The sequence below is a fragment of the Pleurodeles waltl genome, chromosome 10 (genome assembly GCF_031143425.1).
Source record: "Pleurodeles waltl isolate 20211129_DDA chromosome 10, aPleWal1.hap1.20221129, whole genome shotgun sequence".
In the NCBI taxonomy this organism is placed as follows: domain Eukaryota; kingdom Metazoa; phylum Chordata; class Amphibia; order Caudata; family Salamandridae; genus Pleurodeles; species Pleurodeles waltl.
The window spans coordinates 326314078-326339150 of record NC_090449.1 but is presented as its reverse complement, the minus strand read 5'-3'; the positions used below and the strand labels follow the sequence as shown (position 1 = coordinate 326339150).

The 25073-nt window shown below is 48.7% G+C and overlaps 14 non-coding genes across 14 annotated transcripts; all 14 read left to right on the top strand.

Annotated features, from left to right (window-relative positions):
- The first annotated feature begins 1650 nt into the window (after positions 1–1650).
- Positions 1651–1723, top strand: TRNAV-CAC (transfer RNA valine (anticodon CAC)). Its single transcript has one exon. It is a non-coding gene; the product is annotated as a tRNA-Val (tRNA).
- Positions 1724–2030: 307 nt separating this feature from the next.
- TRNAL-CAA (transfer RNA leucine (anticodon CAA)) lies at positions 2031–2142 on the top strand. Its single transcript has 2 exons — positions 2031–2068; positions 2097–2142. It is a non-coding gene; the product is annotated as a tRNA-Leu (tRNA).
- A 3091-nt stretch (positions 2143–5233) lies between these two features.
- TRNAV-CAC (transfer RNA valine (anticodon CAC)) lies at positions 5234–5306 on the top strand. The gene has a single exon. It is a non-coding gene; the product is annotated as a tRNA-Val (tRNA).
- A 307-nt stretch (positions 5307–5613) lies between these two features.
- On the top strand, positions 5614–5725 carry TRNAL-CAA (transfer RNA leucine (anticodon CAA)). Its single transcript has 2 exons — positions 5614–5651; positions 5680–5725. It is a non-coding gene; the product is annotated as a tRNA-Leu (tRNA).
- A 3081-nt stretch (positions 5726–8806) lies between these two features.
- TRNAV-CAC (transfer RNA valine (anticodon CAC)) lies at positions 8807–8879 on the top strand. Its single transcript has one exon. It is a non-coding gene; the product is annotated as a tRNA-Val (tRNA).
- Positions 8880–9186: 307 nt separating this feature from the next.
- TRNAL-CAA (transfer RNA leucine (anticodon CAA)) lies at positions 9187–9298 on the top strand. Its single transcript has 2 exons — positions 9187–9224; positions 9253–9298. It is a non-coding gene; the product is annotated as a tRNA-Leu (tRNA).
- Positions 9299–12389: 3091 nt separating this feature from the next.
- On the top strand, positions 12390–12462 carry TRNAV-CAC (transfer RNA valine (anticodon CAC)). The gene has a single exon. It is a non-coding gene; the product is annotated as a tRNA-Val (tRNA).
- Positions 12463–12768: 306 nt separating this feature from the next.
- Positions 12769–12880, top strand: TRNAL-CAA (transfer RNA leucine (anticodon CAA)). The gene is made up of 2 exons: positions 12769–12806; positions 12835–12880. It is a non-coding gene; the product is annotated as a tRNA-Leu (tRNA).
- Positions 12881–15961: 3081 nt separating this feature from the next.
- TRNAV-CAC (transfer RNA valine (anticodon CAC)) lies at positions 15962–16034 on the top strand. The gene has a single exon. It is a non-coding gene; the product is annotated as a tRNA-Val (tRNA).
- A 307-nt stretch (positions 16035–16341) lies between these two features.
- Positions 16342–16453, top strand: TRNAL-CAA (transfer RNA leucine (anticodon CAA)). The gene is made up of 2 exons: positions 16342–16379; positions 16408–16453. It is a non-coding gene; the product is annotated as a tRNA-Leu (tRNA).
- A 3091-nt stretch (positions 16454–19544) lies between these two features.
- On the top strand, positions 19545–19617 carry TRNAV-CAC (transfer RNA valine (anticodon CAC)). Its single transcript has one exon. It is a non-coding gene; the product is annotated as a tRNA-Val (tRNA).
- A 307-nt stretch (positions 19618–19924) lies between these two features.
- TRNAL-CAA (transfer RNA leucine (anticodon CAA)) lies at positions 19925–20036 on the top strand. The gene is made up of 2 exons: positions 19925–19962; positions 19991–20036. It is a non-coding gene; the product is annotated as a tRNA-Leu (tRNA).
- A 3081-nt stretch (positions 20037–23117) lies between these two features.
- Positions 23118–23190, top strand: TRNAV-CAC (transfer RNA valine (anticodon CAC)). Its single transcript has one exon. It is a non-coding gene; the product is annotated as a tRNA-Val (tRNA).
- A 307-nt stretch (positions 23191–23497) lies between these two features.
- Positions 23498–23609, top strand: TRNAL-CAA (transfer RNA leucine (anticodon CAA)). The gene is made up of 2 exons: positions 23498–23535; positions 23564–23609. It is a non-coding gene; the product is annotated as a tRNA-Leu (tRNA).
- Positions 23610–25073: the final 1464 nt, after the last annotated feature.

Sequence of the window (25073 nt, the reverse complement as noted above, 5' to 3'; positions counted from 1 at the left end):
CAAGTGTGTCTGTTTGTCTAGTGTAGTGGTTATCATGCGCACCTCACATGCGAAAGGTCCCTGGTTCGAGACGCTGGGCTTTTTCACAGTATTTGCATTTCCTGCCTCACCTGACAGGCAAGCTGAGATAAAAGAGACTGTGTCTATCCCTCACCATCGTGAGGTACTACGCTCCTGGGGCATCTGTCACAGCTCACCAAGAGGAGTTGCGCCAGCTTACGGCAGTCAGTTGCTCACTGTTTGACCTTTGCAATGAAGCCTGAGCCTACAGCATTCAAGCCAGCCAAGGAAGGAAGGTACGAGAGCGAAAATAGCTTTCCTGCCCTCACCAAGAACACACACCTTGAGCAAATAAAGTGCCAGACTTACGAGGCCCTATCGCCACCGGAGCATCACTTTTAGTGACGCCCCGGTGGCACTATGCACTGCGCGGTATTTACAAGATGGCGTTCAGCCACTTTTTGTGGCTTAACACCACCTTGTAAATACGGCCCCTTAGCACGCAGCGCGTTCCCTGGAAGGGGCGTGCAATGGGTGTTGTTGGGAGTGTGCCACAGCAACACCATAGCATTTTGATACTGCTCCAGATTTAGGAGTTGGCGTAAATCTGCGTCAGCACCAAAATCCAACGCCATCCCAGGGGTGTCGTTAGAGTGGCGCACTGAGGAGAAATGTTTTCATTTCTCCTTGTTTTTGCTCTTTCTATGTGTGATGCATTCTGCAGCACACATAGAAGTAAGAGCAAATCACCATTGAAGATTTTTTTTTTGGGCAGGAAGGTGTCCCTTCCTGCACAAAAACAATTTCCCCCTCAACGCAGTCATCCTTGTACCATGGTGCAAGAACGGCTGCGTTGGCGCTCAGCAGCTAATTTAGAGCTGGCGCAGGGGGAAGCACAGGGGTGCGCTGTATTCTACTAAATACGGCGCTTCCCTGCATTTTGAAAATGACGGCGCGTGGGGCTTGCAAATTTGGCACAGCGTCGCGCTTAGTCATTTTCTTGTAAATCTGGGCCAAAATGTCTAAAGGATAGAGGCTTTTTATGTCATGTTCGATGAAGACCATGCAAATGACTCTAGTCGTACTGCAGAAGAGAGCACCATGTGCAGTTTCTTGCTTTGGGATGTAGTCTCCCACTCTCTGTCACCAACCCTCCGAGCAGGGTCGGAGCCGTTGCATTTCTGTGCCCAGGCTCGTTGGTCTAGGGGTATGATTCTCGCTTAGGGTGCGAGAGGTCCCAGGTTCAAATCCCGGACAAGCCCATTTTAGCGGAAAACAATCAAATCCTGCTCAAAATACACAACCCCTCAACATTTCTCATTCCACTCGAAGCATTGTTGCGCAAAACATATTTTTTGCCTCAGGCGAAAAATGGATTACAATGCCTTGGCTTCCTTCCTGCTTGCTCTCAGTGCGCCCTGTGTGATGATTTCACAGGCTCTCCTTCCTGGCATTTAGGCATCAGATATTTGTCTGTCTCTGCCCGCAGCTGTGGGATTTTTCAGGACGTCTGAGTGTATGCATGCTGGCTGACACCGCTGCAATTTTCACACTTACCCCTCGCATTCCAAGCAACTGCTGATAAAGTATAGAGGAAATCGTGCAAACATATGAGGGGAACTGTGCTCCTTCAGTCAAACCAGCAAGCTTGTTTCTGTAGTGTAGTGGTTATCACGTTCGCCTCACACGCGAAAGGTCCCCGGTTCGAGACCGGGCAGAAACACTTGGCAGCAGCAGCTTTTGTGTTTGCTCCCTAAAACCTCAGGCTCTCTCAATGCACACTTAGACAGAAATGACCTTTAAAAACTTGTGACCTGTGTAAAACGTGCTTTACTATTGCAGGACGCTAAAAAGTTATCTGCATCCCTCGGTGGTCGTGCATGTGCATTGTTTCTTGTTCTGTTTTTTTTTTTTTTTCTTGGCCATGTTATATTGTGGGGCCTTTAAAGCTGTGACTTTGATAGGAACATTGCAAGCGGCAAAATCAACAAGTGCAGACTGAAGAGTCCGACCTGCACACTGTTTTGGCTGTCAGGATGGCCGAGTGGTCTAAGGCGCCAGACTCAAGAGAGCTTGATCTTCAGTGAAGCTGAGCCTTCTGGTCTCTTCATGGAGGCGTGGGTTCAAATCCCACTTCTGACAGGTGTATTTTCTTCCCTTAAATCTTGCTCTGCTTGCAGAGCCAGCTCCTCACACCACTATCTTTGGAAGCTGCTGTGGCATGTGAGGAGAAATCCACCAACCCATCGGCTGGGCCCTCAATCAAAATTCTGTGTATTACTGGAAGGGGCGTCTCAGGCACACCTTCTGTTAGAGCTGCACTTTATGACAGTAACTACCATGCTGGTTTCTACTTAAGCAGTTGATTCTATTGTTTGAAGTGAGGCTCTCCTGCCACCTTTTGGGCAAAGAAGACACTGCCCCTGCAACAACACAGGCAGACAAGCTCAAACTAGGTTTCTTGGTTAGGTGGGCGGAGCATATTGGCAATGGTGCCTCCTCGTGACTTGCAATTTACATGAAGAAGACAGAGAGGCAGCTGGGAGTAGGCAGTACCCATGAACCCCTGAACACTGTTTTGCGACTAGCACACAATTCTGAAATGAGGCGGGGGAAAGGAGGTGATTTCCCCATCAAGGGCCATTCCGGGAAATCAGCCACCCTGCGTCTCCCAGGTGAGTGTTTCAGGCCTATGAGCCACTAATATAAATCTCGCCTGATCGAGCCTGATTGAGCGCTGATCAAGCAAGTGTGCTTGAATCCAAGAGGCATGCTCCTCTGGCTCAAGAGCTAGCAGGCCCTTCAGTGCTTCTGGTTGGGAAGTCTAAGGTGCAAGGGTCCATGACTTGCAGCGGGTTACAACTACCAGAAAGGGTCTGCTTTTCACATCAGTGCCCTAGTTCAGCTCACTGGCACAGGGCATTTTGACTACCTCTTGCCTTGCTAGAGACAAACAAAAAATCCTTGACAGAAAACATCAATTGCTATGGCACGCTTAGAGAGAGAGAGCCTCCAAATGGCCCTGCTTTTCGGAAAGACGCTTCAGAAGATGTTTCAAATGACTATGCAGCGGCAGTCTAGTTGGTATAGGGGTATGATTCTCGCTTCGGGTGTGAGAGGACCTCGGTTCAAATCCCAGACAAACCCCTACCTTTATAGGTTCAGTCTGTGTTTTAAACAGGAGTATTTCTGCTTTTCACTCTTGTAAGATGTCATGTTGCAATGCAATACATGCTTTATACTGGCGTCGAGACGGTTCAGCATCATGAAGGTATGCGAGATTTCTTTGCAACTGCTTTTCTGTGCTGGAGCAGCAATGCTCGTAGGAACATTAAATGCACAGTGCTTCTCCATGGTAATTTCGGGTCCAGTTCTGAAATCACCTCTTGGAATGAAAGTGATCCCAGTTCCTTTCTTCCAAGGGAAGAGATCGTGTTCCGGAAGGCTCAGCTTTGAGCGTCATGAACATTGGCCCTCATCCTTGCATCCCAGTCCAATGCATAGCCACATAAAGCAAGCAGGTGTGTCTGTTTCCATAGTGTGGTGGTTCCAGTACAATGCATAGCCACATGAAGCAAGCCGGCAAGTGTGTCTGTTTGTCTAGTGTAGTGGTTATCATGCGCACCTCACATGCGAAAGGTCCCTGGTTCGAGACGCTGGGCTTTTTCACAGTATTTGCATTTCCTGCCTCACCTGACAGGCAAGCTGAGATAAAAGAGACTGTGTCTATCCCTCACCATCGTGAGGTACTACGCTCCTGGGGCATCTGTCACAGCTCACCAAGAGGAGTTGCGCCAGCTTACGGCAGTCAGTTGCTCACTGTTTGACCTTTGCAATGAAGCCTGAGCCTACAGCATTCAAGCCAGCCAAGGAAGGAAGGTACGAGAGCGAAAATAGCTTTCCTGCCCTCACCAAGAACACACACCTTGAGCAAATAAAGTGCCAGACTTACAAGGTCCTATCGCCACCGGAGCATCACTTTTAGTGACGCCCCCGTGGCACTATGCACTGCGCGGTATTTACAAGATGGCGTTCAGCCACTTTTTGTGGCTTAACACCACCTTGTAAATACGGCCCCTTAGCACGCAGCGCGTTCCCTGGAAGGGGCGTGCAATGGGTGTTGTTGGGAGTGTGCCACAGCAACACCATAGCATTTTGATGCTGCTCCAGATTTAGGAGTTGGCGTAAATCTGCGTCAGCACCAAAATCCAACGCCATCCCAGGGGTGTCGTTAGAGTGGCGCACTGAGGAGAAATGTTTTCATTTCTCCTTGTTTTTGCTCTTTCTATGTGTGATGCATTCTGCAGCACACATAGAAGTAAGAGCAAATCACCATTGAAGATTTTTTTTTTGGGCAGGAAGGTGTCCCTTCCTGCACAAAAACAATTTCCCCCTCAACGCAGTCATCCTTGTACCATGGTGCAAGAACGGCTGCGTTGGCGCTCAGCAGCTAATTTAGAGCTGGCGCAGGGGGAAGCACAGGGGTGCGCTGTATTCTACTAAATACGGCGCTTCCCTGCATTTTGAAAATGACGGCGCGTGGGGCTTGCAAATTTGGCACAGCGTCGCGCTTAGTCATTTTCTTGTAAATCTGGGCCAAAATGTCTAAAGGATAGAGGCTTTTTATGTCATGTTCGATGAAGACCATGCAAATGACTCTAGTCGTACTGCAGAAGAGAGCACCATGTGCAGTTTCTTGCTTTGGGATGTAGTCTCCCACTCTCTGTCACCAACCCTCCGAGCAGGGTCGGAGCCGTTGCATTTCTGTGCCCAGGCTCGTTGGTCTAGGGGTATGATTCTCGCTTAGGGTGCGAGAGGTCCCAGGTTCAAATCCCGGACAAGCCCATTTTAGCGGAAAACAATCAAATCCTGCTCAAAATACACAACCCCTCAACATTTCTCATTCCACTCGAAGCATTGTTGCGCAAAACATATTTTTTGCCTCAGGCGAAAAATGGATTACAATGCCTTGGCTTCCTTCCTGCTTGCTCTCAGTGCGCCCTGTGTGATGATTTCACAGGCTCTCCTTCCTGGCATTTAGGCATCAGATATTTGTCTGTCTATGCCCGCAGCTGTGGGATTTTTCAGGACGTCTGAGTGTATGCATGCTGGCTGACACCGCTGCAATTTTCACACTTACCCCTCGCATTCCGAGCAACTGCTGATAAAGTATAGAGGAAATCGTGCAAACATATGAGGGGAACTGTGCTCCTTCAGTCAAACCAGCAAGCTTGTTTCTGTAGTGTAGTGGTTATCACGTTTGCCTCACACGCGAAAGGTCCCCGGTTCGAGACCGGGCAGAAACACTTGGCAGCAGCAGCTTTTGTGTTTGCTCCCTAAAACCTCAGTCTCTCTCAATGCAGACTTAGACAGAAATGACCTTTAAAAACTTGTGACCTGTGTAAAACGTGCTTTACTATTGCAGGACGCTAAAAAGTTATCTGCATCCCTCGGTGGTCGTGCATGTGCATTGTTTCTTGTTCTGTTTTTTTTTTTTTTTCTTGGCCATGTTATATTGTGGGGCCTTTAAAGCTGTGACTTTGATAGGAACATTGCAAGCGGCAAAATCAACAAGTGCAGACTGAAGAGTCCGACCTGCACACTGTTTTGGCTGTCAGGATGGCCGAGTGGTCTAAGGCGCCAGACTCAAGAGAGCTTGATCTTCAGTGAAGCTGAGCCTTCTGGTCTCTTCATGGAGGCGTGGGTTCAAATCCCACTTCTGACAGGTGTATTTTCTTCCCTTAAATCTTGCTCTGCTTGCAGAGCCAGCTCCTCACACCACTATCTTTGGAAGCTGCTGTGGCATGTGAGGAGAAATCCACCAACCCATCGGCTGGGCCCTCAATCAAAATTCTGTGTATTACTGGAAGGGACGTCTCAGGCACACCTTCTGTTAGAGCTGCACTTTATGACAGTAACTACCATGCTGGTTTCTACTTAAGCAGTTGATTCTATCGTTTGAAGTGAGGCTCTCCTGCCACCTTTTGGGCAAAGAAGACACTGCCCCTGCAACAACACAGGCAGACAAGCTCAAACTAGGTTTCTTGGTTAGGTGGGCGGAGCATATTGGCAATGGTGCCTCCTCGTGACTTGCAATTTACATGAAGAAGACAGAGAGGCAGCTGGGAGTAGGCAGTACCCATGAACCCCTGAACACTGTCTTGCGACTAGCACACAATTCTGAAATGAGGCGGGGGAAAGGAGGTGATTTCCCCATCAAGGGCCATTCCGGGAAATCAGCCACCCTGCGTCTCCCAGGTGAGTGTTTCAGGCCTATGAGCCACTAATATAAATCTCGCCTGATCGAGCGCTGATCGAGCAAGTGTGCTTGAATCCAAGAGGCATGCTCCTCTGGCTCAAGAGCTAGCAGGCCCTTCAGTGCTTCTGGTTGGGAAGTCTAAGGTGCAAGGGTCCATGACTTGCAGCGGGTTACAACTACCAGAAAGGGTCTGCTTTTCACATCAGTGCCCTAGTTCAGCTCATTGGCACAGGGCATTTTGACTACCTCTTGCCTTGCTAGAGACAAACAAAAAATCCTTGACAGAAAACATCAATTGCTATGGCACGCTTAGAGAGAGAGAGCCTCCAAATGGCCCTGCTTTTCGGAAAGACGCTTCAGAAGATGTTTCAAATGACTATGCAGCGGCAGTCTAGTTGGTATAGGGATATGATTCTCGCTTCGGGTGTGAGAGGACCTCAGTTCAAATCCCAGACAAACCCCTACCTTTATAGGTTCAGTCTGTGTTTTAAACAGGAGTATTTCTGCTTTTCACTCTTGTAAGATGTCATGTTGCAATGCAATACATGCTTTATACTGGCGTCGAGACGGTTCAGCATCATGAAGGTATGCGAGATTTCTTTGCAACTGCTTTTCTGTGCTGGAGCAGCAGTGCTCGTAGGAACATTAAATGCACAGTGCTTCTCCATGGTAATTTCGGGTCCAGTTCTGAAATCACCTCTTGGAATGAAAGTGATCCCAGTTCCTTTCTTCCAAGGGAAGAGATCGTGTTCCGGAAGGCTCAGCTTTGAGCGTCATGAACATTGGCCCTCATCCTTGCATCCCAGTCCAATGCATAGCCACATAAAGCAAGCAGGTGTGTCTGTTTCCATAGTGTGGTGGTTCCAGTACAATGCATAGCCACATGAAGCAAGCTGGCAAGTGTGTCTGTTTGTCTAGTGTAGTGGTTATCATGCGCACCTCACATGCGAAAGGTCCCTGGTTCGAGACGCTGGGCTTTTTCACAGTATTTGCATTTCCTGCCTCACCTGACAGGCAAGCTGAGATAAAAGAGACTGTGTCTATCCCTCACCATCATGAGGTACTACGCTCCTGGGGCATCTGTCACAGCTCACCAAGAGGAGTTGCGCCAGCTTACGGCAGTCAGTTGCTCACTGTTTGACCTTTGCAATGAAGCCTGAGCCTACAGCATTCAAGCCAGCCAAGGAAGGAAGGTACGAGAGCGAAAATAGCTTTCCTGCCCTCACCAAGAACACACACCTTGAGCAAATAAAGTGCCAGACTTACGAGGCCCTATCGCCACCGGAGCATCACTTTTAGTGACGCCCCGGTGGCACTATGCACTGCGCGGTATTTACAAGATGGCGTTCAGCCACTTTTTGTGGCTTAACACCACCTTGTAAATACGGCCCCTTAGCACGCAGCGCGTTCCCTGGAAGGGGCGTGCAATGGGTGTTGTTGGGAGTGTGCCACAGCAACACCATAGCATTTTGATACTGCTCCAGATTTAGGAGTTGGCGTAAATCTGCGTCAGCACCAAAATCCAACGCCATCCCAGGGGTGTCGTTAGAGTGGCGCACTGAGGAGAAATGTTTTCATTTCTCCTTGTTTTTGCTCTTTCTATGTGTGATGCATTCTGCAGCACACATAGAAGTAAGAGCAAATCACCATTGAAGATTTTTTTTTTGGGCAGGAAGGTGTCCCTTCCTGCACAAAAACAATTTCCCCCTCAACGCAGTCATCCTTGTACCATGGTGCAAGAACGGCTGCGTTGGCGCTCAGCAGCTAATTTAGAGCTGGCGCAGGGGGAAGCACAGGGGTGCGCTGTATTCTACTAAATACGGCGCTTCCCTGCATTTTGAAAATGACGGCGCGTGGGGCTTGCAAATTTGGCACAGCGTCGCGCTTAGTCATTTTCTTGTAAATCTGGGCCAAAATGTCTAAAGGATAGAGGCTTTTTATGTCATGTTCGATGAAGACCATGCAAATGACTCTAGTCGTACTGCAGAAGAGAGCACCATGTGCAGTTTCTTGCTTTGGGATGTAGTCTCCCACTCTCTGTCACCAACCCTCCGAGCAGGGTCGGAGCCGTTGCATTTCTGTGCCCAGGCTCGTTGGTCTAGGGGTATGATTCTCGCTTAGGGTGCGAGAGGTCCCAGGTTCAAATCCCGGACAAGCCCATTTTAGCGGAAAACAATCAAATCCTGCTCAAAATACACAACCCCTCAACATTTCTCATTCCACTCGAAGCATTGTTGCGCAAAACATATTTTTTGCCTCAGGCGAAAAATGGATTACAATGCCTTGGCTTCCTTCCTGCTTGCTCTCAGTGCGCCCTGTGTGATGATTTCACAGGCTCTCCTTCCTGGCATTTAGGCATCAGATATTTGTCTGTCTCTGCCCGCAGCTGTGGGATTTTTCAGGACGTCTGAGTGTATGCATGCTGGCTGACACCGCTGCAATGTTCACACTTACCCCTCGCATTCCAAGCAACTGCTGATAAAGTATAGAGGAAATCGTGCAAACGTATGAGGGGAACTGTGCTCCTTCAGACAAACCAGCAAGCTTGTTTCTGTAGTGTAGTGGTTATCACGTTCGCCTCACACGCGAAAGGTCCCCGGTTCGAGACCGGGCAGAAACACTTGGCAGCAGCAGCTTTTGTGTTTGCTCCCTAAAACCTCAGGCTCTCTCAATGCACACTTAGACAGAAATGACCTTTAAAAACTTGTGACCTGTGTAAAACGTGCTTTACTATTGCAGGACGCTAAAAAGTTATCTGCATCCCTCGGTGGTCGTGCATGTGCATTGTTTCTTGTTCTGTTTTTTTTTTTTTTTCTTGGCCATGTTATATTGTGGGGCCTTTAAAGCTGTGACTTTGATAGGAACATTGCAAGCGGCAAAATCAACAAGTGCAGACTGAAGAGTCCGACCTGCACACTGTTTTGGCTGTCAGGATGGCCGAGTGGTCTAAGGCGCCAGACTCAAGAGATCTTGATCTTCAGTGAAGCTGAGCCTTCTGGTCTCTTCATGGAGGCGTGGGTTCAAATCCCACTTCTGACAGGTGTATTTTCTTCCCTTAAATCTTGCTCTGCTTGCAGAGCCAGCTCCTCACACCACTATCTTTGGAAGCTGCTGTGGCATGTGAGGAGAAATCCACCAACCCATCGGCTGGGCCCTCAATCAAAATTCTGTGTATTACTGGAAGGGGCGTCTCAGGCACACCTTCTGTTAGAGCTGCACTTTATGACAGTAACTACCATGCTGGTTTCTACTTAAGCAGTTGATTCTATTGTTTGAAGTGAGGCTCTCCTGCCACCTTTTGGGCAAAGAAGACACTGCCCCTGCAACAACACAGGCAGACAAGCTCAAACTAGGTTTCTTGGTTAGGTGGGCGGAGCATATTGGCAATGGTGCCTCCTCGTGACTTGCAATTTACATGAAGAAGACAGAGAGGCAGCTGGGAGTAGGCAGTACCCATGAACCCCTGAACACTGTCTTGCGACTAGCACACAATTCTGAAATGAGGCGGGGGAAAGGAGGTGATTTCCCCATCAAGGGCCATTCCGGGAAATCAGCCACCCTGCGTCTCCCAGGTGAGTGTTTCAGGCCTATGAGCCACTAATATAAATCTCGCCTGATCGAGCCTGATTGAGCGCTGATCAAGCAAGTGTGCTTGAATCCAAGAGGCATGCTCCTCTGGCTCAAGAGCTAGCAGGCCCTTCAGTGCTTCTGGTTGGGAAGTCTAAGGTGCAAGGGTCCATGACTTGCAGCGGGTTACAACTACCAGAAAGGGTCTGCTTTTCACATCAGTGCCCTAGTTCAGCTCACTGGCACAGGGCATTTTGACTACCTCTTGCCTTGCTAGAGACAAACAAAAAATCCTTGACAGAAAACATCAATTGCTATGGCACGCTTAGAGAGAGAGAGCCTCCAAATGGCCCTGCTTTTCGGAAAGACGCTTCAGAAGATGTTTCAAATGACTATGCAGCGGCAGTCTAGTTGGTATAGGGGTATGATTCTCGCTTCGGGTGTGAGAGGACCTCGGTTCAAATCCCAGACAAACCCCTACCTTTATAGGTTCAGTCTGTGTTTTAAACAGGAGTATTTCTGCTTTTCACTCTTGTAAGATGTCATGTTGCAATGCAATACATGCTTTATACTGGCGTCGAGACGGTTCAGCATCATGAAGGTATGCGAGATTTCTTTGCAACTGCTTTTCTGTGCTGGAGCAGCAGTGCTCGTAGGAACATTAAATGCACAGTGCTTCTCCATGGTAATTTCGGGTCCAGTTCTGAAATCACCTCTTGGAATGAAAGTGATCCCAGTTCCTTTCTTCCAAGGGAAGAGATCGTGTTCCGGAAGGCTCAGCTTTGAGCGTCATGAACATTGGCCCTCATCCTTGCATCCCAGTCCAATGCATAGCCACATAAAGCAAGCAGGTGTGTCTGTTTCCATAGTGTGGTGGTTCCAGTACAATGCATAGCCACATGAAGCAAGCTGGCAAGTGTGTCTGTTTGTCTAGTGTAGTGGTTATCATGCGCACCTCACATGCGAAAGGTCCCTGGTTCGAGACGCTGGGCTTTTTCACAGTATTTGCATTTCCTGCCTCACCTGACAGGCAAGCTGAGATAAAAGAGACTGTGTCTATCCCTCACCATCGTGAGGTACTACGCTCCTGGGGCATCTGTCACAGCTCACCAAGAGGAGTTGCGCCAGCTTACGGCAGTCAGTTGCTCACTGTTTGACCTTTGCAATGAAGCCTGAGCCTACAGCATTCAAGCCAGCCAAGGAAGGAAGGTACGAGAGCGAAAATAGCTTTCCTGCCCTCACCAAGAACACACACCTTGAGCAAATAAAGTGCCAGACTTACGAGGCCCTATCGCCACCGGAGCATCACTTTTAGTGACGCCCCGGTGGCACTATGCACTGCGCGGTATTTACAAGATGGCGTTCAGCCACTTTTTGTGGCTTAACACCACCTTGTAAATACGGCCCCTTAGCACGCAGCGCGTTCCCTGGAAGGGGCGTGCAATGGGTGTTGTTGGGAGTGTGCCACAGCAACACCATAGCATTTTGATACTGCTCCAGATTTAGGAGTTGGCGTAAATCTGCGTCAGCACCAAAATCCAACGCCATCCCAGGGGTGTCGTTAGAGTGGCGCACTGAGGAGAAATGTTTTCATTTCTCCTTGTTTTTGCTCTTTCTATGTGTGATGCATTCTGCAGCACACATAGAAGTAAGAGCAAATCACCATTGAAGATTTTTTTTTTGGGCAGGAAGGTGTCCCTTCCTGCACAAAAACAATTTCCCCCTCAACGCAGTCATCCTTGTACCATGGTGCAAGAACGGCTGCGTTGGCGCTCAGCAGCTAATTTAGAGCTGGCGCAGGGGGAAGCACAGGGGTGCGCTGTATTCTACTAAATACGGCGCTTCCCTGCATTTTGAAAATGACGGCGCGTGGGGCTTGCAAATTTGGCACAGCGTCGCGCTTAGTCATTTTCTTGTAAATCTGGGCCAAAATGTCTAAAGGATAGAGGCTTTTTATGTCATGTTCGATGAAGACCATGCAAATGACTCTAGTCGTACTGCAGAAGAGAGCACCATGTGCAGTTTCTTGCTTTGGGATGTAGTCTCCCACTCTCTGTCACCAACCCTCCGAGCAGGGTCGGAGCCGTTGCATTTCTGTGCCCAGGCTCGTTGGTCTAGGGGTATGATTCTCGCTTAGGGTGCGAGAGGTCCCAGGTTCAAATCCCGGACAAGCCCATTTTAGCGGAAAACAATCAAATCCTGCTCAAAATACACAACCCCTCAACATTTCTCATTCCACTCGAAGCATTGTTGCGCAAAACATATTTTTTGCCTCAGGCGAAAAATGGATTACAATGCCTTGGCTTCCTTCCTGCTTGCTCTCAGTGCGCCCTGTGTGATGATTTCACAGGCTCTCCTTCCTGGCATTTAGGCATCAGATATTTGTCTGTCTCTGCCCGCAGCTGTGGGATTTTTCAGGACGTCTGAGTGTATGCATGCTGGCTGACACCGCTGCAATTTTCACACTTACCCCTCGCATTCCAAGCAACTGCTGATAAAGTATAGAGGAAATCGTGCAAACATATGAGGGGAACTGTGCTCCTTCAGTCAAACCAGCAAGCTTGTTTCTGTAGTGTAGTGGTTATCACGTTCGCCTCACACGCGAAAGGTCCCCGGTTCGAGACCGGGCAGAAACACTTGGCAGCAGCAGCTTTTGTGTTTGCTCCCTAAAACCTCAGTCTCTCTCAATGCACACTTAGACAGAAATGACCTTTAAAAACTTGTGACCTGTGTAAAACGTGCTTTACTATTGCAGGACGCTAAAAAGTTATCTGCATCCCTCGGTGGTCGTGCATGTGCATTGTTTCTTGTTCTGTTTTATTTTTTTTTCTTGGCCATGTTATATTGTGGGGCCTTTAAAGCTGTGACTTTGATAGGAACATTGCAAGCGGCAAAATCAACAAGTGCAGACTGAAGAGTCCGACCTGCACACTGTTTCGGCTGTCAGGATGGCCGAGTGGTCTAAGGCGCCAGACTCAAGAGAGCTTGATCTTCAGTGAAGCTGAGCCTTCTGGTCTCTTCATGGAGGCGTGGGTTCAAATCCCACTTCTGACAGGTGTATTTTCTTCCCTTAAATCTTGCTCTGTTTGCAGAGCCAGCTCCTCACACCACTATCTTTGGAAGCTGCTGTGGCATGTGAGGAGAAATCCACCAACCCATCGGCTGGGCCCTCAATCAAAATTCTGTGTATTACTGGAAGGGGCGTCTCAGGCACACCTTCTGTTAGAGCTGCACTCTATGACAGTAACTACCATGCTGGTTTCTACTTAAGCAGTTGATTCTATCGTTTGAAGTGAGGCTCTCCTGCCACCTTTTGGGCAAAGAAGACACTGCCCCTGCAACAACACAGGCAGACAAGCTCAAACTAGGTTTCTTGGTTAGGTGGGCGGAGCATATTGGCAATGGTGCCTCCTCGTGACTTGCAATTTACATGAAGAAGACAGAGAGGCAGCTGGGAGTAGGCAGTACCCATGAACCCCTGAACACTGTCTTGCGACTAGCACACAATTCTGAAATGAGGCGGGGGAAAGGAGGTGATTTCCCCATCAAGGGCCATTCCGGGAAATCAGCCACCCTGCGTCTCCCAGGTGAGTGTTTCAGGCCTATGAGCCACTAATATAAATCTCGCCTGATCGAGCGCTGATCGAGCAAGTGTGCTTGAATCCAAGAGGCATGCTCCTCTGGCTCAAGAGCTAGCAGGCCCTTCAGTGCTTCTGGTTGGGAAGTCTAAGGTTCAAGGGTCCATGACTTGCAGCGGGTTACAACTACCAGAAAGAGTCTGCTTTTCACATCAGTGCCCTAGTTCAGCTCACTGGCACAGGGCATTTTGACTACCTCTTGCCTTGCTAGAGACAAACAAAAAATCCTTGACAGAAAACATCAATTGCTATGGCACGCTTAGAGAGAGAGAGCCTCCAAATGGCCCTGCTTTTCGGAAAGACGCTTCAGAAGATGTTTCAAATGACTATGCAGCGGCAGTCTAGTTGGTATAGGGATATGATTCTCGCTTCGGGTGTGAGAGGACCTCAGTTCAAATCCCAGACAAACCCCTACCTTTATAGGTTCAGTCTGTGTTTTAAACAGGAGTATTTCTGCTTTTCACTCTTGTAAGATGTCATGTTGCAATGCAATACATGCTTTATACTGGCGTCGAGACGGTTCAGCATCATGAAGGTATGCGAGATTTCTTTGCAACTGCTTTTCTGTGCTGGAGCAGCAGTGCTCGTAGGAACATTAAATGCACAGTGCTTCTCCATGGTAATTTCGGGTCCAGTTCTGAAATCACCTCTTGGAATGAAAGTGATCCCAGTTCCTTTCTTCCAAGGGAAGAGATCGTGTTCCGGAAGGCTCAGCTTTGAGCGTCATGAACATTGGCCCTCATCCTTGCATCCCAGTCCAATGCATAGCCACATAAAGCAAGCAGGTGTGTCTGTTTCCATAGTGTGGTGGTTCCAGTACAATGCATAGCCACATGAAGCAAGCTGGCAAGTGTGTCTGTTTGTCTAGTGTAGTGGTTATCATGCGCACCTCACATGCGAAAGGTCCCTGGTTCGAGACGCTGGGCTTTTTCACAGTATTTGCATTTCCTGCCTCACCTGACAGGCAAGCTGAGATAAAAGAGACTGTGTCTATCCCTCACCATCATGAGGTACTACGCTCCTGGGGCATCTGTCACAGCTCACCAAGAGGAGTTGCGCCAGCTTACGGCAGTCAGTTGCTCACTGTTTGACCTTTGCAATGAAGCCTGAGCCTACAGCATTCAAGCCAGCCAAGGAAGGAAGGTACGAGAGCGAAAATAGCTTTCCTGCCCTCACCAAGAACACACACCTTGAGCAAATAAAGTGCCAGACTTACGAGGCCCTATTGCCACCGGAGCATCACTTTTAGTGACGCCCCGGTGGCACTATGCACTGCGCGGTATTTACAAGATGGCGTTCAGCCACTTTTTGTGGCTTAACACCACCTTGTAAATACGGCCCCTTAGCACGCAGCGCGTTCCCTGGAAGGGGCGTGCAATGGGTGTTGTTGGGAGTGTGCCACAGCAACACCATAGCATTTTGATACTGCTCCAGATTTAGGAGTTGGCGTAAATCTGCGTCAGCACCAAAATCCAACGCCATCCCAGGGGTGTCGTTAGAGTGGCGCACTGAGGAGAAATGTTTTCATTTCTCCTTGTTTTTGCTCTTTCTATGTGTGATGCATTCTGCAGCACACATAGAAGTAAGAGCAAATCACCATTGAAGATTTTTTTTTTGGGCAGGAAGGTGTCCCTTCCTGCACAAAAACAATTTCCCCCTCAACGCAGTCATCCTTGTACCATGGTGCAAGAACGGCTGCGTTGGCGCTCAGCAGCTAATTTAGAGCTGGCGCAGGGGGAAGCACAGGGGTGCGCTGTATTCTACTAAATACGGCGCTTCCCTGCATTTTGAAAATGACGGCGCGTGGGGCTTGCAAATTTGGCACAGCGTCGCGCTTAGTCATTTTCTTGTAAATCTGGGCCAAAATGTCTAAAGGATAGAGGCTTTTTATGTCATGTTCGATGAAGACCATGCAAATGACTCTAGTCGTACTGCAGAAGAGAGCACCATGTGCAGTTTCTTGCTTTGGGATGTAGTCTCCCACTCTCTGTCACCAACCCTCCGAGCAGGGTCGGAGCCGTTGCATTTCTGTGCCCAGGCTCGTTGGTCTAGGGGTATGATTCTCGCTTAGGGTGCGAGAGGTCCCAGGTTCAAATCCCGGACAAGCCCATTTTAGCGGAAAACAATCAAATCCTGCTCAAAATACACAACCCCTCAACATTTCTCATTCCACTCGAAGCATTGTTGCGCAAAACATATTTTTTGCCTCAGGCGAAAAATGGATTACAATGCCTTGGCTTCCTTCCTGCTTGCTCTCAGTGCGCCCTGTGTGATGATTTCACAGGCTCTCCTTCCTGGCATTTAGGCATCAGATATTTGTCTGTCTCTGCCCGCAGCTGTGGGATTTTTCAGGACGTCTGAGTGTATGCATGCTGGCTGACACCGCTGCAATGTTCACACTTACCCCTCGCATTCCAAGCAACTGCTGATAAAGTATAGAGGAAATCGTGCAAACGTATGAGGGGAACTGTGCTCCTTCAGACAAACCAGCAAGCTTGTTTCTGTAGTGTAGTGGTTATCACGTTCGCCTCACACGCGAAAGGTCCCCGGTTCGAGACCGGGCAGAAACACTTGGCAGCAGCAGCTTTTGTGTTTGCTCCCTAAAACCTCAGGCTCTCTCAATGCACACTTAGACAGAAATGACCTTTAAAAACTTGTGACCTGTGTAAAACGTGCTTTACTATTGCAGGACGCTAAAAAGTTATCTGCATCCCTCGGTGGTCGTGCATGTGCATTGTTTCTTGTTCTGTTTTTTTTTTTTTTTCTTGGCCATGTTATATTGTGGGGCCTTTAAAGCTGTGACTTTGATAGGAACATTGCAAGCGGCAAAATCAACAAGTGCAGACTGAAGAGTCCGACCTGCACACTGTTTTGGCTGTCAGGATGGCCGAGTGGTCTAAGGCGCCAGACTCAAGAGAGCTTGATCTTCAGTGAAGCTGAGCCTTCTGGTCTCTTCATGGAGGCGTGGGTTCAAATCCCACTTCTGACAGGTGTATTTTCTTCCCTTAAATCTTGCTCTGCTTGCAGAGCCAGCTCCTCACACCACTATCTTTGGAAGCTGCTGTGGCATGTGAGGAGAAATCCACCAACCCATCGGCTGGGCCCTCAATCAAAATTCTGTGTATTACTGGAAGGGGCGTCTCAGGCACACCTTCTGTTAGAGCTGCACTTTATGACAGTAACTACCATGCTGGTTTCTACTTAAGCAGTTGATTCTATTGTTTGAAGTGAGGCTCTCCTGCCACCTTTTGGGCAAAGAAGACACTGCCCCTGCAACAACACAGGCAGACAAGCTCAAACTAGGTTTCTTGGTTAGGTGGGCGGAGCATATTGGCAATGGTGCCTCCTCGTGACTTGCAATTTACATGAAGAAGACAGAGAGGCAGCTGGGAGTAGGCAGTACCCATGAACCCCTGAACACTGTCTTGCGACTAGCACACAATTCTGAAATGAGGCGGGGGAAAGGAGGTGATTTCCCCATCAAGGGCCATTCCGGGAAATCAGCCACCCTGCGTCTCCCAGGTGAGTGTTTCAGGCCTATGAGCCACTAATATAAATCTCGCCTGATCGAGCCTGATTGAGCGCTGATCAAGCAAGTGTGCTTGAATCCAAGAGGCATGCTCCTCTGGCTCAAGAGCTAGCAGGCCCTTCAGTGCTTCTGGTTGGGAAGTCTAAGGTGCAAGGGTCCATGACTTGCAGCGGGTTACAACTACCAGAAAGGGTCTGCTTTTCACATCAGTGCCCTAGTTCAGCTCACTGGCACAGGGCATTTTGACTACCTCTTGCCTTGCTAGAGACAAACAAAAAATCCTTGACAGAAAACATCAATTGCTATGGCACGCTTAGAGAGAGAGAGCCTCCAAATGGCCCTGCTTTTCGGAAAGACGCTTCAGAAGATGTTTCAAATGACTATGCAGCGGCAGTCTAGTTGGTATAGGGGTATGATTCTCGCTTCGGGTGTGAGAGGACCTCGGTTCAAATCCCAGACAAACCCCTACCTTTATAGGTTCAGTCTGTGTTTTAAACAGGAGTATTTCTGCTTTTCACTCTTGTAAGATGTCATGTTGCAATGCAATACATGCTTTATACTGGCGTCGAGACGGTTCAGCATCATGAAGGTATGCGAGATTTCTTTGCAACTGCTTTTCTGTGCTGGAGCAGCAGTGCTCGTAGGAACATTAAATGCACAGTGCTTCTCCATGGTAATTTCGGGTCCAGTTCTGAAATCACCTCTTGGAATGAAAGTGATCCCAGTTCCTTTCTTCCAAGGGAAGAGATCGTGTTCCGGAAGGCTCAGCTTTGAGCGTCATGAACATTGGCCCTCATCCTTGCATCCCAGTCCAATGCATAGCCACATAAAGCAAGCAGGTGTGTCTGTTTCCATAGTGTGGTGGTTCCAGTACAATGCATAGCCACATGAAGCAAGCTGGCAAGTGTGTCTGTTTGTCTAGTGTAGTGGTTATCATGCGCACCTCACATGCGAAAGGTCCCTGGTTCGAGACGCTGGGCTTTTTCACAGTATTTGCATTTCCTGCCTCACCTGACAGGCAAGCTGAGATAAAAGAGACTGTGTCTATCCCTCACCATCGTGAGGTACTACGCTCCTGGGGCATCTGTCACAGCTCACCAAGAGGAGTTGCGCCAGCTTACGGCAGTCAGTTGCTCACTGTTTGACCTTGGCAATGAAGCCTGAGCCTACAGCATTCAAGCCAGCCAAGGAAGGAAGGTACGAGAGCGAAAATAGCTTTCCTGCCCTCACCAAGAACACACACCTTGAGCAAATAAAGTGCCAGACTTACGAGGCCCTATCGCCACCGGAGCATCACTTTTAGTGACGCCCCGGTGGCACTATGCACTGCGCGGTATTTACAAGATGGCGTTCAGCCACTTTTTGTGGCTTAACACCACCTTGTAAATACGGCCCCTTAGCACGCAGCGCGTTCCCTGGAAGGGGCGTGCAATGGGTGTTGTTGGGAGTGTGCCACAGCAACACCATAGCATTTTGATACTGCTCCAGATTTAGGAGTTGGCGTAAATCTGCGTCAGCACCAAAATCCAACGCCATCCCAGGGGTGTCGTTAGAGTGGCGCACTGAGGAGAAATGTTTTCATTTCTCCTTGTTTTTGCTCTTTCTATGTGTGATGCATTCTGCAGCACACATAGAAGTAAGAGCAAATCACCATTGAAGATTTTTTTTTTGGGCAGGAAGGTGTCCCTTCCTGCACAAAAACAATTTCCCCCTCAACGCAGTCATCCTTGTACCATGGTGCAAGAACGGCTGCGTTGGCGCTCAGCAGCTAATTTAGAGCTGGCGCAGGGGGAAGCACAGGGGTGCGCTGTATTCTACTAAATACGGCGCTTCCCTGCATTTTGAAAATGACGGCGCGTGGGGCTTGCAAATTTGGCACAGCGTCGCGCTTAGTCATTTTCTTGTAAATCTGGGCCAAAATGTCTAAAGGATAGAGGCTTTTTATGTCATGTTCGATGAAGACCATGCAAATGACTCTAGTCGTACTGCAGAAGAGAGCACCATGTGCAGTTTCTTGCTTTGGGATGTAGTCTCCCACTCTCTGTCACCAACCCTCCGAGCAGGGTCGGAGCCGTTGCATTTCTGTGCCCAGGCTCGTTGGTCTAGGGGTATGATTCTCGCTTAGGGTGCGAGAGGTCCCAGGTTCAAATCCCGGACAAGCCCATTTTAGCGGAAAACAATCAAATCCTGCTCAAAATACACAACCCCTCAACATTTCTCATTCCACTCGAAGCATTGTTGCGCAAAACATATTTTTTGCCTCAGGCGAAAAATGGATTACAATGCCTTGGCTTCCTTCCTGCTTGCTCTCAGTGCGCCCTGTGTGATGATTTCACAGGCTCTCCTTCCTGGCATTTAGGCATCAGATATTTGTCTGTCTCTGCCCGCAGCTGTGGGATTTTTCAGGACGTCTGAGTGTATGCATGCTGGCTGACACCGCTGCAATTTTCACACTTACCCCTCGCATTCCAAGCAACTGCTGATAAAGTATAGAGGAAATCGTGCAAACATATGAGGGGAACTGTGCTCCTTCAGTCAAACCAGCAAGCTTGTTTCTGTAGTGTAGTGGTTATCACGTTCGCCTCACACGCGAAAGGTCCCCGGTTCGAGACCGGGCAGAAACACTTGGCAGCAGCAGCTTTTGTGTTTGCTCCCTAAAACCTCAGGCTCTCTCAATGCACACTTAGACAGAAATGACCTTTAAAAACTTGTGACCTGTGTAAAACGTGCTTTACTATTGCAGGACGCTAAAAAGTTATCTGCATCCCTCGGTGGTCGTGCATGTGCATTGTTTCTTGTTCTGTTTTTTTTTTTTTTTCTTGGCCATGTTATATTGTGGGGCCTTTAAAGCTGTGACTTTGATAGGAACATTGCAAGCGGCAAAATCAACAAGTGCAGACTGAAGAGTCCGACCTGCACACTGTTTTGGCTGTCAGGATGGCCGAGTGGTCTAAGGCGCCAGACTCAAGAGAGCTTGATCTTCAGTGAAGCTGAGCCTTCTGGTCTCTTCATGGAGGCGTGGGTTCAAATCCCACTTCTGACAGGTGTATTTTCTTCCCTTAAATCTTGCTCTGCTTGCAGAGCCAGCTCCTCACACCACTATCTTTGGAAGCTGCTGTGGCATGTGAGGAGAAATCCACCAACCCATCGGCTGGGCCCTCAATCAAAATTCTGTGTATTACTGGAAGGGGCGTCTCAGGCACACCTTCTGTTAGAGCTGCACTTTATGACAGTAACTACCATGCTGGTTTCTACTTAAGCAGTTGATTCTATTGTTTGAAGTGAGGCTCTCCTGCCACCTTTTGGGCAAAGAAGACACTGCCCCTGCAACAACACAGGCAGACAAGCTCAAACTAGGTTTCTTGGTTAGGTGGGCGGAGCATATTGGCAATGGTGCCTCCTCGTGACTTGCAATTTACATGAAGAAGACAGAGAGGCAGCTGGGAGTAGGCAGTACCCATGAACCCCTGAACACTGTCTTGCGACTAGCACACAATTCTGAAATGAGGCGGGGGAAAGGAGGTGATTTCCCCATCAAGGGCCATTCCGGGAAATCAGCCACCCTGCGTCTCCCAGGTGAGTGTTTCAGGCCTATGAGCCACTAATATAAATCTCGCCTGATTGAGCGCTGATCAAGCAAGTGTGCTTGAATCCAAGAGGCATGCTCCTCTGGCTCAAGAGCTAGCAGGCCCTTCAGTGCTTCTGGTTGGGAAGTCTAAGGTGCAAGGGTCCATGACTTGCAGCGGGTTACAACTACCAGAAAGGGTCTGCTTTTCACATCAGTGCCCTAGTTCAGCTCACTGGCACAGGGCATTTTGACTACCTCTTGCCTTGCTAGAGACAAACAAAAAATCCTTGACAGAAAACATCAATTGCTATGGCACGCTTAGAGAGAGAGAGCCTCCAAATGGCCCTGCTTTTCGGAAAGACGCTTCAGAAGATGTTTCAAATGACTATGCAGCGGCAGTCTATTTGGTATAGGGGTATGATTCTCGCTTCGGGTGTGAGAGGACCTCGGTTCAAATCCCAGACAAACCCCTACCTTTATAGGTTCAGTCTGTGTTTTAAACAGGAGTATTTCTGCTTTTCACTCTTGTAAGATGTCATGTTGCAATGCAATACATGCTTTATACTGGCGTCGAGACGGTTCAGCATCATGAAGGTATGCGAGATTTCTTTGCAACTGCTTTTCTGTGCTGGAGCAGCAGTGCTCGTAGGAACATTAAATGCACAGTGCTTCTCCATGGTAATTTCGGGTCCAGTTCTGAAATCACCTCTTGGAATGAAAGTGATCCCAGTTCCTTTCTTCCAAGGGAAGAGATCGTGTTCCGGAAGGCTCAGCTTTGAGCGTCATGAACATTGGCCCTCATCCTTGCATCCCAGTCCAATGCATAGCCACATAAAGCAAGCAGGTGTGTCTGTTTCCATAGTGTGGTGGTTCCAGTACAATGCATAGCCACATGAAGCAAGCCGGCAAGTGTGTCTGTTTGTCTAGTGTAGTGGTTATCATGCGCACCTCACATGCGAAAGGTCCCTGGTTCGAGCAGCTGGGCTTTTTCACAGTATTTGCATTTCCTGCCTCACCTGACAGGCAAGCTGAGATAAAAGAGACTGTGTCTATCCCTCACCATCGTGAGGTACTACGCTCCTGGGGCATCTGTCACAGCTCACCAAGAGGAGTTGCGCCAGCTTACGGCAGTCAGTTGCTCACTGTTTGACCTTTGCAATGAAGCCTGAGCCTACAGCATTCAAGCCAGCCAAGGAAGGAAGGTACGAGAGCGAAAATAGCTTTCCTGCCCTCTCCAAGAACACACACCTTGAGCAAATAAAGTGCCAGACTTACAAGGTCCTATCGCCACCGGAGCATCACTTTTAGTGACGCCCCCGTGGCACTATGCACTGCGCGGTATTTACAAGATGGCGTTCAGCCACTTTTTGTGGCTTAACACCACCTTGTAAATACGGCCCCTTAGCACGCAGCGCGTTCCCTGGAAGGGGCGTGCAATGGGTGTTGTTGGGAGTGTGCCACAGCAACACCATAGCATTTTGATGCTGCTCCAGATTTAGGAGTTGGCGTAAATCTGCGTCAGCACCAAAATCCAACGCCATCCCAGGGGTGTCGTTAGAGTGGCGCACTGAGGAGAAATGTTTTCATTTCTCCTTGTTTTTGCTCTTTCTATGTGTGATGCATTCTGCAGCACACATAGAAGTAAGAGCAAATCACCATTGAAGATTTTTTTTTTGGGCAGGAAGGTGTCCCTTCCTGCACAAAAACAATTTCCCCCTCAACGCAGTCATCCTTGTACCATGGTGCAAGAACGGCTGCGTTGGCGCTCAGCAGCTAATTTAGAGCTGGCGCAGGGGGAAGCACAGGGGTGCGCTGTATTCTACTAAATACGGCGCTTCCCTGCATTTTGAAAATGACGGCGCGTGGGGCTTGCAAATTTGGCACAGCGTCGCGCTTAGTCATTTTCTTGTAAATCTGGGCCAAAATGTCTAAAGGATAGAGGCTTTTTATGTCATGTTCGATGAAGACCATGCAAATGACTCTAGTCGTACTGCAGAAGAGAGCACCATGTGCAGTTTCTTGCTTTGGGATGTAGTCTCCCACTCTCTGTCACCAACCCTCCGAGCAGGGTCGGAGCCGTTGCATTTCTGTGCCCAGGCTCGTTGGTCTAGGGGTATGATTCTCGCTTAGGGTGCGAGAGGTCCCAGGTTCAAATCCCGGACAAGCCCATTTTAGCGGAAAACAATCAAATCCTGCTCAAAATACACAACCCCTCAACATTTCTCATTCCACTCGAAGCATTGTTGCGCAAAACATATTTTTTGCCTCAGGCGAAAAATGGATTACAATGCCTTGGCTTCCTTCCTGCTTGCTCTCAGTGCGCCCTGTGTGATGATTTCACAGGCTCTCCTTCCTGGCATTTAGGCATCAGATATTTGTCTGTCTCTGCCCGCAGCTGTGGGATTTTTCAGGACGTCTGAGTGTATGCATGCTGGCTGACACCGCTGCAATTTTCACACTTACCCCTCGCATTCCAAGCAACTGCTGATAAAGTATAGAGGAAATCGTGCAAACATATGAGGGGAACTGTGCTCCTTCAGTCAAACCAGCAAGCTTGTTTCTGTAGTGTAGTGGTTATCACGTTCGCCTCACACGCGAAAGGTCCCCGGTTCGAGACCGGGCAGAAACACTTGGCAGCAGCAGCTTTTGTGTTTGCTCCCTAAAACCTCAGGCTCTCTCAATGCACACTTAGACAGAAATGACCTTTAAAAACTTGTGACCTGTGTAAAACGTGCTTTACTATTGCAGGACGCTAAAAAGTTATCTGCATCCCTCGGTGGTCGTGCATGTGCATTGTTTCTTGTTCTGTTGTTTTTTTTTTTTCTTGGCCATGTTATATTGTGGGGCCTTTAAAGCTGTGACTTTGATAGGAACATTGCAAGCGGCAAAATCAACAAGTGCAGACTGAAGAGTCCGACCTGCACACTGTTTTGGCTGTCAGGATGGCCGAGTGGTCTAAGGCGCCAGACTCAAGAGAGCTTGATCTTCAGTGAAGCTGAGCCTTCTGGTCTCTTCATGGAGGCGTGGGTTCAAATCCCACTTCTGACAGGTGTATTTTCTTCCCTTAAATCTTGCTCTGCTTGCAGAGCCAGCTCCTCACACCACTATCTTTGGAAGCTGCTGTGGCATGTGAGGAGAAATCCACCAACCCATCGGCTGGGCCCTCAATCAAAATTCTGTGTATTACTGGAAGGGGCGTCTCAGGCACACCTTCTGTTAGAGCTGCACTTTATGACAGTAACTACCATGCTGGTTTCTACTTAAGCAGTTGATTCTATTGTTTGAAGTGAGGCTCTCCTGCCACCTTTTGGGCAAAGAAGACACTGCCCCTGCAACAACACAGGCAGACAAGCTCAAACTAGGTTTTTTGGTTAGGTGGGCGGAGCATATTGGCAATGGTGCCTCCTCGTGACTTGCAATTTACATGAAGAAGACAGAGAGGCAGCTGGGAGTAGGCAGTACCCATGAACCCCTGAACACTGTCTTGCGACTAGCACACAATTCTGAAATGAGGCGGGGGAAAGGAGGTGATTTCCCCATCAAGGGCCATTCCGGGAAATCAGCCACCCTGCGTCTCCCAGGTGAGTGTTTCAGGCCTATGAGCCACTAATATAAATCTCACCTGATCGAGCCTGATTGAGCGCTGATCAAGCAAGTGTGCTTGAATCCAAGAGGCATGCTCCTCTGGCTCAAGAGCTAGCAGGTCCTTCAGTGCTTCTGGTTGGGAAGTCTAAGGTGCAAGGGTCCATGACTTGCAGCGGGTTACAACTACCAGAAAGGGTCTGCTTTTCACATCAGTGCCCTAGTTCAGCTCACTGGCACAGGGCATTTTGACTACCTCTTGCCTTGCTAGAGACAAACAAAAAATCTTTGACAGAAAACATCAATTGCTATGGCACGCTTAGAGAGAGAGAGCCTCCAAATGGCCCTGCTTTTCGGAAAGACGCTTCAGAAGATGTTTCAAATGACTATGCAGCGGCAGTCTAGTTGGTATAGGGGTATGATTCTCGCTTCGGGTGTGAGAGGACCTCGGTTCAAATCCCAGACAAACCCCTACCTTTATAGGTTCAGTCTGTGTTTTAAACAGGAGTATTTCTGCTTTTCACTCTTGTAAGATGTCATGTTGCAATGCAATACATGCTTTATACTGGCGTCGAGACGGTTCAGCATCATGAAGGTATGCGAGATTTCTTTGCAACTGCTTTTCTGTGCTGGAGCAGCAGTGCTCGTAGGAACATTAAATGCACAGTGCTTCTCCATGGTAATTTCGGGTCCAGTTCTGAAATCACCTCTTGGAATGAAAGTGATCCCAGTTCCTTTCTTCCAAGGGAAGAGATCGTGTTCCGGAAGGCTCAGCTTTGAGCGTCATGAACATTGGCCCTCATCCTTGCATCCCAGTCCAATGCATAGCCACATAAAGCAAGCAGGTGTGTCTGTTTCCATAGTGTGGTGGTTCCAGTACAATGCATAGCCACATGAAGCAAGCCGGCAAGTGTGTCTGTTTGTCTAGTG